Consider the following 15,732-nt stretch of genomic DNA (forward strand, 5'->3'; position numbering starts at 1 on the left):
TGTTTCGTTCACAGGAAGCAATAAGAAATGTCTTAATTCCTGGAACCCTAAGGGAATTTTTAATACAAAATCAACTGTATGAATGGTGCAACTGAAGTCAGGGGAGATCTAATGAAAAACCGTCAGATGAAATTCGTTACGTGTGTTTATTAACAAACCGAACATACCCCAAAGTCAATGAACAGATATGTAGACAGACACATAGGTCGATAAATAAGTAAATAAATAAAATGCAGAAATTAGATGTTGCTGCCCTTTACAGGGTGCCACGCACGTGAACACAAAGGTGACTGTCTTGGAACTAAACAATACTTTTTTGATTTATTAAAGGTTCTGAGACTAAGCTGGTTCTTTTCAGTCCTTAAGTATTTCGCTCACTCTGATGTAGTAACTGTTATCACAAAGGCATTGGATACTCTGCAGCTGAGCAGTGATGGGGCTGCAAACTCCAGGCCACTGGCCGCCCGGGGACATCTGGGAGGGCAGCTGGGCCAGCCCTGTCTGGTGTCCCGCTGCTGGTGGGTTTGCTTTCCGCTGCCGGCCCCTCCTAGCTGAGGGAGGTAGAGAGCTGTGTGCTTTTCAGAGCCGTGTGTTGCCCGGCAACCAGGTCTTCCCTCTCAGGAAACAGGAAGAGAGATGAGGGGGTGCTGAGATGCTTGTCTGCCATTGCTGATCAAGCAGGAAATCATTCTGGATAGACATCTTCAACCCACAGGGAAACAAATTGATCTCATTAGGCAAGGGGTTAATATCTCTGACCTAGAAATGCTGTGTCCCCTCTCACCTGGTGAGAGGTTTAGTGGTTTTAAATAGCATCTAAAGCTGATTGCATTGTGTTTGATAAAGTTAGGAATTTGAGTGTGGTATCATCTTAAGGTCAAAGGAGAGAAATTGTTCTCGAAAGACTGAATTTTATTTCAGGTAGTTGACTTACTCCTTAGTTATCCAGAGACACGTAAATGTCATAACAAATTTTAGCTTTTTTTTAATGACAAAAATTCATTGAAATGTCTTTCTTCCTCTGTGACTTTGGAATACTGATTGATAGTGTTTGTCAAGAAAAATTCCAAAGGAGAAACTGCATTGCAGAATCTCAAATAGCTGTAACTGAAAAATTTAAAACAGAATATGCTCTTTTTTTAAAAGAAAACTTCCCTTTGTGTATTAAATGATGTGAAATGCTGATATCTGTATACCATCTGGTGCATTTACCGTCTAAAAGAATGAAAAATTAGATCTGCAAACATATGGTAAACAGAGACATCTTGGTCAGGAATAGTAAGTGGAAAAAAGAATCTGTGAGTCTTTAAAAGTCCACCTCCAACCACTCCTCTTGAATCCAGCTTTCTTTTTAAAAAAATTTTGTCTCAGCTGTTGTACATGCTAAACTGTCACACATTTGTTGTCTGTATTATGTGACCAATATGCTACTTAAAAGGGACACTGTACCACTTCAGCTCCTTCTCAGGTAAGACCTTCTCTGTGCTGCCAGAGGAGCTTCTCAGTTTTACCGTGCGGGTCAGTTAAGAACCGGGCGCAGGCGCTCACACGGGCAGCCGTGTGCTGCGCGGGGCACCGGTATGCTCCTCAGCACGCAGGATTGCTGTGTGAGGATTTAAGCGGGATCTGTGTAGTTACCTATGTAGCTCTTTACAATTCATTCATTCAGCTGTGATTCAGCTTTTCCAAGGACACCAAGAAATATGAATACATTAATTTGGCAATGATTTATTGCCTTTTCCCTTGTTTTCTCAGTAGAGAATACAATGGCTTTGAGAATTGAAGACAACTGAACATACCTAAAACCCTTGCGAAAATGCGAGGTGAGAGCCAGCCCTTTTGTATTGATGATGAGCTCACTATATCAGAAGTCCAAAAATCAACCTCTAGTCTTCTGCAAAATGGGGTTTAAACTTCCTCTTCACCTCTTCACCTTTGATGTGATTTTGTTTTGGAGTGTGGTGTGAGATTTCATTTGTGAAAGTATTTTAGATCTTAGTTATGGTTAATTATATTGTGTTAAGAATAATATTTCTACATAACTGATAATAAATCTTTTAACCTTCCTATATAAAACACACATATTTCTATATAGCACGTTTGTTTGAGTTTAGTTCACGTAGTCATAATTATGACGATTTCGTTTAACCTTACCACGTGAACCATGGAGAACAATTTTTATCACATACACACATAGTCATATTTACCATGACCCTGCAGACTTGGTTCAGCGAATTGGAATTGTAACTTTGATTTAATATCTCTATCTCTATATCTGTCTTCTGAATGGAGGTGCATTTGTCCACATCTTTCTCATTTTCACTTCCAAGTTCTGTGCTGAGGGTTAAAGTTCAGGGAATCAGAAAGCAAGGCCTTCCACTTGCTTCCAGAATCGTTTTCTGACCTTGTTTATCACATAGCTCCCTTTACTAGAGCAGACACCGGTCACCTCTGGTGTGAGGGATAGTGTCCTCAAAACTCACAACATTTAAGAATAATTTCCCAACGGGTATTTATAGTTTAACATGGCCTTTTTGGGTTTAGCTTAGGCAAACATAGCAAAAATATTCTTATATTATTTAGGCACGAGGTACTTTTAAAATTAATAATACACACGCACATATAATTTTTGCAGCCATGCCTAACCTATGGAATCCCTTGCTCTTGAAGATTCCTTCACAACTGTAGCAGACTAGCAGTGTATTGAACAATTTGCATTTAAACGTGCTAATCAGGAAAAAGAGGTTCTTGACAATATAAAGCTCAGATAAAGAATAAATTGTGTATGCAAATGCGCTGATTTAGATGCAGAGGATGAATTCTACCAGTGGGGCAACTATAGAAGTTAAGGCTGATGCTGTTCCTGAGTGCCCTGGAATGTTGAATTACAGCTGAACCTCTATAGAAGGAAATGTGACTTCCAAATGGTACCAAATGAATAGATTATGCTCTGTGGTGTCTCACTGAATTCTAAACGAGTTCTGAAGGATGACATCCCAAGAGGTGCTGAAGTGCTTCAGACACACTCAGTCAAGCTTGTGGTTTAAATAAAGCTCCGTGGAATGTTCCTTATAGAGAATGAGTTTTTCCTATTCGGAAGGAAAGTAGAGCAATTCATTTTTTTCTTATAAAGCCTCATCACAAGAAGGAGTGTAGTTGAATAAAGTTGCTTTGGTTTTTAAAGAAACTCTTGTAGTTCGAAAGTTACTTTGCAGTGTTTTCAAACTCGAATGTGCTAAGCTTGCACTCTTCCTTGTGTGGTGTCCTGGAGCATTTGTTAAGTGCCATTTTCTGTGTTTAATACGGAAAGTAGCAGCGATCAGTTCTGAAAAGGGGACTAATGGGCAGAGTCATTTGTGGTAACAGAGGCTTTCCAGTAAACTAGGAGCTGAGATGTTCTGATTAGTTAAGTGTGTGTTGGGGCGGGCGGGGGAGGTGGAGAAAGAGAGCCGAGGGAGACCGAGAGGCTGACTTGGCACTGAGTGGGCTCCGGCACCCAGGGACCCCATGAGTGAGCGACGCCCACAGGGCCCTGTCCTCCCAGCCCTGCTCCGCCCTGCGGCCTCCACCTGCGGCCCCTTTCACGGGCTCCATCCGCCTCCCAGGTGGTCCCCTGTGCTGCCGCCCCGGTGTCTCCCCGCGCTCTTGTCTTGTCCCAACAGCCCGCCTTCTCACGAGCGCCCGGAGCAGGGCTGCTCTGCCCCGGGGGCGTTTCCGGCTGAATCGGCGCTGGGAGCCACGTACCCGTCCCCCTGGCGCCCGGGGTCTGCGCCGAGCTCCCGCCAGCCCCGCGTGTCAGGTGAACTGGTTTTTCCCACCGGCCTTCTCCGGGGACTCTCCCATCTGTAACTGGGGGGAGAGGGTGTGGCGGTCTCAGCCGTGGTCTCCGAGGGCACGTCCGGGCTCTCGGTGACCTGCCCTGACCGTCCCACCGCTGCCCGTCCGAGTCTCAGCCGTCTCTCCGGCCCTGGGCTGAGTCTCCATTAGAAATGACGATTGGACCAGGGTGAGCCGAATCTTTAACAATTTCCATCTTCATTGTCTGTGTTAAAGTTGCGTGTGAGGGGAGCAGAGTTTGCCACCACAAAAAAAAAAAAAAAATGCCTTTGGGGTAATATTATGTTAAGCTAGTTATTTTGAAGAAACAGAAACTCAGGAAGAACCTTGACCTTCCCCTTAACTGCATAGAAGAATTGAGAGAGAGGACCTGCTCCAGGAAGTGGAGGTGAAACCACTGACAACTATACTTTAATGGGAACCAGCTGGGAATGGCCGGGCCCATTTGAGCAAAGTCCTTCCTGGGTCTCTTTGTCAAAGGTGGCCCCGCAAACGTGTGCTTCCCCATCTCCATGCGACTGATAATTTTAGAGAATCAAAAAGCTTAGGACTGATGGACCACCACAGAGAAAGCTGTCTAAGGACAGTATGCATGAATATGACCTGTAACTAGATTGTAATGACGTTTGTATCAACAGATCGAAAAGTAAGATCCATTGCATCCTTTGTAATCCTGGTATAGCACTTACATCACCTGCCTTTCTCTTCTTTGACTTCTTCCTTTTTTCTTCCTTCCTTCCTGTCTTGGTCTGGAAGCTGCTCTTCTTTCTGTATTTCTCTCACATGCATATACTCTTCCTATTCCAATTCATATACATTTTTTATTGAATGGTAATCATCTAATTGTTTTAGTAAATTTCTTACTTATTAATGGTGTTTTTAGAATTGAAGACAAATGGAGGTCAAACAATCAATAATACTACCAGAGGGGGAAATAGTAGTCTCCAGATCCAATCATTTCCTATGAATTGTCTTTGCTTGTTTTTATGACAAATGAATGCAATGTGAAAATTATTCACTCTCCAGCAGCAACTGGGTACAAACACATTTGTAGAAGGCCTTGAATGAGAATACAATTCAGCAATCATTCATTTGTTTTTCAAGTAGTCAGAATCTGACCATTTCTTTTTTTTTTAAAGATTTAATTTATTTATTTTCGAGGTGGGGGAGAGAAGGAGAAAGACGGGGAGAAAAACATCAATGTGTGGTTGCCTCTCATGCACTCTCAGCTGGGGACCCAGCCCACAGCACAGGCATGTGCCCTGACTGGGAATCGAACCAGTCAGAGGCCGGTGCTCAATCCACTGAGCCACACAAGCCAGGAAAGCATTGGTTCATTTTAAATGCAAATCGTGGAACCTGAGTAAAGCCAGAGTGGCTGAGTGGGAGGGCTGTGTTTTCAAGCATTGAAGAAAACATCCCGGTGGCTGGGAGGCACAGCGACTTATTTATGTGAACAAGTCTGGAAAGAGAGCAACTCGGACCGCTTTGCAGTTGTGCTCCTGTCTGTGTAGATGGAGAATATACCCTGAAAAGTCTCAGTTCTCAGGATTCTGACAGAAAGCATTTGAGAATGAAGAATAACAGGAAACACTCCTTTACCAAGGTGAAACTATAAAACACATCTGTCTTCCGGTTATTTGAGATTTCTATATAAGGGACAATTTTGGAACATTATCTAAAATAGAGGCAAGAGGTAATTTTTTGTGTGTGAAATTTATATGTGTATTTCTGATTTGTATTAAATAATGTCTTGAGTTTTACAAGGACAATTTTGCACTCAGCTTTTCCCACCAGTGTGTTTTTCTCCAGGATTTCTCTTCATTATCATTAAGTAAGTAGAAAAGACTAGGGAAGCTGTTGAAATTCAGAGAAGACTGTTAATTGGAAATCCATCCTAAACACTATGGCAACACGTTAAAGGTCTGCATGCGCCTTCCCTGGGCTTGTGTCCGTCAGGGTCAGGTGTCACGGAGGGCAGGGGGGGATGCTTGGGGTTGAAACCCAGCTTTGGGTGAAGCTCCTGCCGCAACAGCTGCGGGTTCTGTCGGGGCCAGAGCCCCAAGGCCCTGGCACTCAGCAATTAGGATTAATTGGCTAGCCACCCCTCCTTGGCGACGGTCGAAGAGCCTAATTAGCAGCAAGCATTTCATTTCCACCAGGGTTCCCTTTTGCTTCCTTTCCTGTTTTAGACTGTGAACTGGATGCGTGTTTAGGGATAATTTTTTCCCCTTTAATGGTCTGGATTCTGATGTGAAACGATCGGGTAGAAGGCGCTCTCATTCTGGAATACACGTGTGGGGGCTCCGGGCATCCATCCGGAGGCGAGCTGCGAGGCTCATGCCTGAGCCTGGTTTGTGAAAATGGGCAGCTGCGTCTCCTCCCCGCTTCTAGGTGTAGGCCAAGGCACTGGGCAGGAGCAATCAGTTGCTATTGTTAAGGAACTGGTTACAGGATTTTAATCAAACTTTGATGTGATTTTTTAATTTGGTGGATGGGGAACATGAGTGGCTTACAAAACCAAGGTGCTTATGATCACACCACCGTATTTGCAACTATTTTTAGGGTTTACAATCGACTTAACTATAGCTTACAGGACGAGACACTGCTAGCCTCAGTGGGTCGTGTTTTCTGGCCTTGGATTAGACATCCCAAGAGAATTTAAAATGTGCTTACGGTGTATGAAGCACTGCCTTGCTGCTCTGGGATAGGACAGTTTCCTGCCTTGGAGTTGCTTCTTACCTGTATGTGGAAAGGAGTTCTAAGAAATAGAACATTTTGGTGAACGTACATACTTTCACAAGATTATACATAGACATTTATCATCTAGAAGCAGACGTTTTGTTCATTTCCAAGGTATTTCAACACCCTAGATATTTATCTTTCTCGAAGAAAATTTTGATTTTCTTACTTCATTGCTTAACGAACCCTTTAATAGTTTGCTTCTCACACTCTAGCACAGACTCTTTGATGCCTTTTGGAAAGCTGTATCTTTACTCTTCATCCTTGGCAAAGGCTTGGATATATCCTGCCATGAACCTGTCTTTCCTCTTTAATAGAAAATATTTTTTTTGCTTGTTTAATTTTCTCCCTGCTGGTAAAATATACTTTCAAAGACCCAGAGAGCCTATCTACCCTATCATTTTTGTATCCCTAGAAGCATCGCCTACGTCACAGCCAAGTACTCAATCAGGGTTTCTGGGATGATACGTTAGCCTAAGAAGAAAAGGCCAGAGTCAGAGGCAGCAAGTGTTTTGCTGCGATCCAGAAGCATGGCTCTCCAGTCACTCACACGCTTGCTCTTTCGTCTCAGACTCCCCGCTCCATCCCATCTGACACACGTACAGGGCTCTCCCACCATCTTCCTGGGACAGTTTCCCTGTAGCGTGATCAGTGACAGTGACACATTGTTGAACCCAGTGAGAGAAGCCCTTACTTGTTCCCTTCTTCATCAGCCATAGCTATGAAGTAGCTCAACAGTTAATCATTTGCTGGGTTAATTAATGGTTGAAAGGACTACATTGAAGACTGGATAAATGGATGGATGGGTGGATGGATAAATGGATGGATGGATGGGTGGATGGACAGACGAAATAGTAGAGCAGTAACTGCTTTTTTGATTATTTTGTCAACTTGAGTTATTCTTATGTCCCAATTACAAATTACACAACTCAGACTAAAAACTCTGTAGGAAGGAATTAATAACAAAATAATAAGCAAAATAAAATGCATAAAAACATTACTTATTGCAAGCAGTCTGGTGCACTGTCTTAGACACTGACATTACACAACAGTATGCCAAGTTATTTAAGACATTTCCCTATTTTGTGGAGCTCTTAGGGTTGGAGTAGAAATAGTATACCTTTTTAAAATGTGTCAAGAAAACACAAAGCTCGGGGATTTTTAATGCATTATTTTCATTATGGTTTTCCTTAAGACTTCTCACCGTAGGTTATTTAGCATGAGTGTAAATCGTATCTGTGTGCAGAATGAATTAGTGGATTGACGAGGAGTCATCCTATGCCACACATGAGGAAAAATATGTTTAATTATTTAAAAAAATCATATCCCACCAAAATTCAGTATTACTGTCAATAGTCCCCAGGATTGCCACAGAAATGGAGGGAGCACTTCGATGCCTCCTGTGCAGGGCTCTCCAGGACAGTAGCAACAGAGGACACCAAGATGGCTTCCCAGTGGGCCACATTGCTCAGCTGCAATATTGCGTATGGGCAGTGTGCAGCCGCGAGCCATGCAGATGACCAGGGCTGTCTCTGCTCAGCTTAGGATCAGAAAGGGTGGCTTCTTTTCAGAAGACAGTGGACAGCATATCCAAGAGTGGTGACATCGCCGTTCAGGCATCTCACTTGTGACACTGACTTTAAATGCGGTGTGTTTAACTCAAACTCTTGCCGTCATTGGAGAGCATAGGGCACCTTCTTCTTCATTCACAGGCAGCCTGTTAGCTTCTAAAGAGAAAAATCCCACCTCATATAAAGTAATTGACTTTGACATATTTTTACGGAGAGTGTCTTTTCTGACAAAAGGTGGCTGTTGCCCTTCTCTGCTGGTTATGACCTCTTGATCTCAGGGAATGGCTTCCTGCAAATTCATGGCCACTCCATCTTCACAGTTCACAGAGCAGAGGTGTCTGAGCACTCTCCCCATGTCCCCTGTAACAAGACTAGTTATTTTCTAGTCTCAGGGTGGTTGTTGGGATGATTCGCCAGGGGCCTCTCTCATTTCTGCCCAACAGAGACACTGATACTTTTGTTCTGGACTAATTTTTCAAGGATGTTTGTATAGCAAACAACCTTGGAAAGTACAATCTGTATCCCCAGAAGAAGGGATAGGCACACCCACTGCCCACTTTAAAAGGTTCAGGTTTCCTAAGCTCAGGCTTCCTCTCTTGTAACACAGTCCAGTGAGCGAGCATTCGGGCGTCACCTGGCCCTTCGCACAGTACCTGGTGGGAGGTGCTCGCAAGGACTCTGATACTCTGGCTACTGTCACTGCTATAAGTAATGGTGTCGTTTGTCTCAGATCTAGGTGTCTTGGGTCTTCTGCTGGCATGGCATCTATGACGTTTTAGTTGGCTAACTTGTTCGCTTCAGAATAGGATCACAACTCATACCATTAGCAGTATGTGAAAATAGTAAAGCAAGACATATTATTTCAAGCATTGTGACAGAGTTAATTAAAGCTCTGGTTTTAACAAATACTTGTAACACATATTAACTAACCCTTTCCTGGTAGCTCAGTTGTTGTATGGTAAGTTTAGAATAGTACTAAAGAGAAGTGCTTTGTTATGATGCAGTATGTACATTTATTCAGTGTTACAGCAAGGATAAAATTATGTTTGCATAATGTATTCACAGTGCTTGACAGCCAGTACACTGTACGCTTTGTCCAAAAGTTCCTACTTTTCTAACTTAATATTTTAATCTTGAGAGAAGTGTAATTTTAAATGAAAAGAGTTGCATAGTTAAAGGTTTTCAGGTACTTTTTACCATGAAGATCCTCAGTTTCTCATACTTGTGTTCCCAAGAAGTAGTATTTTTCCCAAGGCTGTTTCCAAAATTCATGCTTAACAAAAAAATTATTTGTTCACATTCAAATATAATTATAATTAAAAGCTGGCATAGTTTATTTACTATGAAATATTATTTTAAATTCATGGAACGTCATAACTATTAATAATTTTGGTAAGAATCCCTTATAATCCTTAAGAAGCCTAGTTTAAATTATTAAAAGTAACTAAAATATAGTTTCATAATATAGACATTTTACAAAATAGAAATTGTCATTAAGCATTTACACAAGGATTTAAATACCCTTTAATTTCATGCTGTAGGTTTAATAAAAGTAATTCAGCATAACAATTTTATTGTTATCCTTAGGTTTTAGAATTACCTGAAAAGTGCAAATTCAGTGAGATAATAGTGTTCTTGTTCATTATGCAAATTTAGTGGATTTTAAAAATAGTGTCTGGTAATTATAATGTTACTAGCAATAATAAATATATTTGCTATTAGTGACCTACGCATATTTCATAGTTTGTTTTGACACTATCATTCATGGATTAACGTGGGTGGTTTATTACAGACTGGCAACATCTGTTGTACAGAAATAAAAGCTTACTCTCAAGAAATAACATGCCTATTGTGTACTGTGCTTTCTTTTCTTACTTCCTCTTTGGATCTTGTGTTTTCTCCCCTTCTGTTCCCCTACTTACCTTACTGCCACCTCCTCCGTCTTCTTTTTTCCACGCTTAGAGGGCTGGCCCATGGCAGCAACAGACAGGGACTGGCAGGTGGAGGGAGGAGGGAGCATCCAGAGCGTTTCCCTCCTCTCTCTGCTGTGCGTGATCTCCTGAACAGGGACAGTCCCCTCCATGCCTGCAGACACAGCCCTCCTGTGGTCCTGGCTTCGACTGGTCACCTTTCACCGCGGCGCCCTGCTCCACCAGGCACCTCGAGCCTTGGAGGGCTGTTCCCAGTGCCCCGCTTGGCGTGCCTCTCTCCCTACAGCTGTAGTGGCTTCCTGCTGATGTTAACCTGTGTTTCGTCATCATCCTTTGCTGCTCCTTCAGCTCGCTCATCACTTTTATAACAAATTCTCTGTGTCACATTTTCTCGTGTTCACATACTTAGAATGGTTTTTCCTATAGGACTCTGGGTGATAAAATATCACTTACTAGCATTGAAATGATAAAATATCTTTTTTTTGTACTTACCAGTCAGAATTTCTTTTTTCTTTTACTTCTTCCTTCTGGTTCTTCTCCCTTCTCTTTTGTTTACTCCTTAAGTGGTATTGCTTTTCACAGACAGAGCAAACTATGGTTATATCTACCCAACAAAGCAATATCGGAAACAAAGTCAATTGAATTTCTTATTAAACTTGTTATATATCACAATGTAAAAAAAGAAATGATCTGTGTCTTTAAAAAATAGTTCATCAAAGCTGTAACTTTGTGTACGTATGTCTTTGCATATTTACTACCTGGCAATTTACAGAAAATGTTTGCCAACCCCTCCTCTAGGCGAATGAGCCATTGTTTGACTCTTTTTCTGTTGATCAGGATTCAGATTCAGTGAAGGTGGATGACAACTTACAGATTGATAAGTTGCAAATGACTTTTATCCATTGGAGAATTTTGTCCATGGATTTATTTCTGGTAGAAGAGATTTGTAATCTTATGGGATATGGGTATGTTACTCTCTAGAATATTAAGCAGTTTAGTGTACAACTTTGCAATTTTACCATCTTCAGTTGGCGGTAATTGAAGTCTCTCTCATTCTCTTTGGAAGCAGGTTTACTGTCCGCCTAGTTTCTTTATTAATAAGTGAAATAATTTTGTTGACAAGTACTTATTTTACGTTTGCATTTGAATCATATTTTTAACTTAAAAACTTTAAGCTTTGGTGATAAGTGGGCTGTCCCTCTTTTTCCTGTTTAATTATCAGGTCCTTCATGGTGGTTACACAACATGGCATTGGGCAACTACATGTGGCATTCCCTGTATTGCTCATCTCAAAGGTCAGTCTAGATATTCTCCTGACAGAGCTCCAGTGAAAGGACTCTCTGAGGTATTCCCGTCTCTCCATTTTTTGAACATAATGTTTGATATCTGCAATATCGAATCCTTGTAGCTAGCGCTCATCTTATATTAATAGGGTTGCATGTTTATCAAGACAGTGACTTTTCCCCTTTTTTCTTCGGGTAAGTTTATTTACATAAAGTTACTACATGATTTAATTAAATAATACACAAACACAATCAGGGCAGGAAGACAGCTGGTTCAGCGAAGGCTACATCGAATGCCTTGAAGACTCATCGAGGGTGAATTGGTGAAGATTCACCATCCAGCGAAGCCTAGGGCAAGGCAGCCTTTCAAGGTTGGCGTGCTTGGCTCTGATCAGGCCTCGGCTTGCAAACACCTCGCTCTGAAAACACCCATTCTGCATAGAAAGCCCCCCTTGTAAAATGTGACCATCTAGTGGTGACAAGACTGCTTCTAACAAAAATAAAATCCTATTAAAAATCTATGGAATTGTTGGACAATAAACAATACTTTAAAAGCAAATTTTAGTACATCAATTATACATTCAATATTTAAGTCTCTTGAAGTGCTCTTGGTTTTTAATAATAGGTTTTGAAATGATCCCATAAAAGATTTATATTCAAATATTAAACACTACTTTGAATGATTAATTTTAAAATCTATTATTTCCTACTAAATAATAAGAATGTCTCCTGTCATTTCGTTTATAAGAAGTAGGGATAACAATTTTATGATTTTTGAATTCGTGATTATGTCTGTGGTAAACATGACACATTTGGAAAGTAGAACAAAAAAAAAATAATTCAAAGTCATCATTCAGAAAAAATATTTACCTTTTAAACGCTTAAACTGATACTTTAAAAATAAGGCATTTTAATTAAAATGTATATAAATAAAATAAATGCAAGACTGTTTAATATACCTACATTATGAAACCTTTAATTTTTTCTTATTAATTTTTAAAGAGCCAGATACTTATATTTTATACCTAAGCCATCATCATTCACAGACTTAATCATCCCAATAGTACAACTTATTTTCCTAAATGCACAGAAGGATTAAAAGTGTCAGAACAAGAAAACCATATCATATTTGTAAGGAATTAACTGTATCAATTTGTAAAAATAGGTCAATGAAATGATGTTTTATATGAGATATCCAGGAATGGTTAATTAAACAATCATCTCCCAAGAAAAAAAAAATGTGAGTTGCACGAGACAGTTGTCTTTTCTTGGAAATATGCAGAACTGACCTTAATCTAGATATAGCACAGGGCATAAATATTCATGGCTAAACAATAACCTGATTAAACTTCTTTTTTTTTCCTACTAGACATCGATCCTCTTTTTGCATTTTAAACTAAACAAGGAGAAGAACGTATGTGTTTTTTAAAGAAATAAGTTCATTTAACGATGTTGTTTCTCCACCTTCTGTTATACTTGGAAACACACCAATATCTGTTCATTTATTATTAGAATTAATTACTCATGTGCATTTTATATTCAGACACTCACTGCAGACGGTCGTCGTATGAAGGCCGACACCCCTCTGGAACGGGTGGCTCTAGGCTCAACAGTGGGCACAACGCTCATCCGGGTGCTTCCCCAGTGAGGTGCGGCGGCACATCTGATGGGGAGGGGCAGCGGTGCAGGCGACTCTTCGTTCCCATAACAACCGATTAATGCTTTGACAACATCCCACCTCTTGCACACAGTTGTGAAAAAGTTCACTTTAAATTAATTGGCGTCACCGTGAACTAGATTACACGGCTGTACGGTTGGGAAGGGAATTGGCCGCACGTTAAATATAATTGGGGTGAAACTGTTAGGCGTGTGCGAGCGAAGGTGGAGACAGAAACTATGCACAGGAAATAAATGTGAGGGTTAATTAATGGTACTGAGGTTGACTTGTCTGTTTTTGTTTTTAAAGATAACTTTTTTTAAGATGGATCTTTTTACTTTCTCAACAATGATTGATACTGATTGCTTACGTTACAACATAGCCTATTCAATGGGGAAGATTAGCTTATCAGCTTCCATTTAAACAAAAGTTAGGTCAATTCAGTCCAAAGTTTCAGCCCAGGCTAATGGAATTAAATTTTTCTTGAAATTCCAGGAAAGCAATCTGGATTGTTCTTCACAGTTATAGGTCAGAATGCTATTGTTCAAAAGCCAAGGTGATACTAAACTTGTTAGAAAGGATATTGGAAAGGAAACAGAAAACATTTTTTTCTGCTTTTATTATATCAACTTATACGCTCATCAGAAATATTAACTATACACATAGTTGCTACACCACACAGATAAGAAAGCTTTAGAGAAAAGTAAACCAATGAAGACAAGTAGAATGAATTTTATATATAGACAGACTAAAAAAAATATAGTTTGACACTAGCCCATGTATGTTATGCCCTAAAGGTTTTAGATTTTTACTATATAATGTTAGTAAAAAAAAAAATTCCATTGATTATATGTTGAGACCAAAATAGATCCTTTCTAGCAAGTGTTAGAAACTATATTTGCATAAACTTATAGGAATCTGTATTCATTACTGTTGAATCATCACTATTTGATGTTCAAAAAGATTTAAAAGAATTGTAGACAAATTCATGGATCATAGCTCTACATTGGATTGTTAAAGAAGCTAAGATTCTTTTAAGAATATATCATTAATTTTTTTTTAGGTCTGATATAATTGAGGGCAAATATAAATTGTTTTAAAATATATTCTGTATGAAATGTCAGAAAATGGAAAACACTGTGCTTGGGAAAATTCTTATAATTTGAAGATCATATATATGTCAATGTTTTGTAATTTTATTACCATTTTACTGCATAGCTTCATTTTTAATATAAGCACTTCATTTCTTAAAGTCAATGCAAATATTTTCAGAAAATGACATTACAGAATCATGAAATATTTAAATATTTTACCAGGAATGTTAATGTTCTTACTCATTTTTGCAACTTAATCCTTTTTATTTAAAAATCCATCCATAAAATCACTCATCAATGGTCAATGATAAAGTAACTTACAAAGCAAAAAGAGACATAAATAGAACCACATGTGAATGACATCCATTTGGTATTTTACTGGGAATTCTCACTACCAGATATTCCCAAAACTGAAAATTGTTTTCATTCTCCAAACTTGCAGTTGTTTTCTTTTCTGTCCTATTAAGTCAGAAAGCCTACAGCTAGAGCTGGGATGGAGAATGACTGAGGAGGTGAGAACAAAGTACCGCCATCGTGGCTCTTTGGTTCGATCTATGAGAAGCCATGCAGCATCTGCAGTTTCAGCAAACATTTGACACTGGCACTGTTTCACCCACTGCCGCCCCCTCCTGCTCTATGTGATGCAAGTTTGCCTTGTGGCCTCCTGAGCACCATTTGGAGACCCCTTGGGAGGCAGTCGTGGCCTGTGAAGTGTTGCTCTGAAAACAAGAAGAAAGTTGCAAACTGGCTACGAAAGGACAATTCGGGCAGTCAGCAGAAGGGCCCGTGTGCCTGAGGGGTGGTGGGGGTCTAGACGCCAGGCCTCAGCGCAGTTCCAGGTGGGGAGGACCCCCCCCAGCCGTGGGCACAAGCTGCTGCCCATGGGAAAAGCACTTCTTACTAGCTCTGCCACTTACCGGCGGGGCGACCTAAGGGAATTGACTTCCCATTGTTTTTAATTTATAGAAGGAAGCATCTGATTTTAATTTCCATGTGCCCTTCTATCTTCCAAAGTCTTTCTCATCTTTGGGAATAATTTTTAAGTTTCCTATTGAAATAGAGATTAAATTAAGGTTGGAACTTTCAGATTAAATGATGGAAAACATACAGCTATTTTCCAGTAGATGCACCTTAAGGTGCACTTACTTCAGAATTAGTTTGTATTGTAACTTCCTTTAAAAAAAATTTGCAAGTGTACAGGGAATATGCCATTTGCATGTGTTTAAATGTTTATTTTTGATGATGAGATGGAGACAAAATTTTGTCTGTCAAATGAATCATTGTAGAAACATAAACTAAGTCACATTATTTTTCTTCATTTTTTAATGTTCAAATAATCTGCAAAATAGAGATACCACCAAAGATAAATAAATCTGTGCAAATAAAATCAAATGACAGACAGTCTGTTGAATCTTTATAGCTTCTGATATTAACATGAAATTATTCATACTTATCACAGGACATTTATATACAGAAAGAAACTGGGAATTTCTCAAAATAAATGGATTTTATCATTTCTCTGAGTTTTATAAATAAATTTCACTGCTCAATGAGTGAATAGATACCTAATTCCATACTTACTTGAGTACATAATGTTGCAGTAATTTTTATTTTATG

This window comes from Pteronotus mesoamericanus, unplaced genomic scaffold (genome assembly GCF_021234165.1).
Source record: "Pteronotus mesoamericanus isolate MK-2021 breed Mesoamerican mustached bat unplaced genomic scaffold, CSHL_Meso_final contig_347, whole genome shotgun sequence".
NCBI lineage: Eukaryota > Metazoa > Chordata > Mammalia > Chiroptera > Mormoopidae > Pteronotus > Pteronotus mesoamericanus.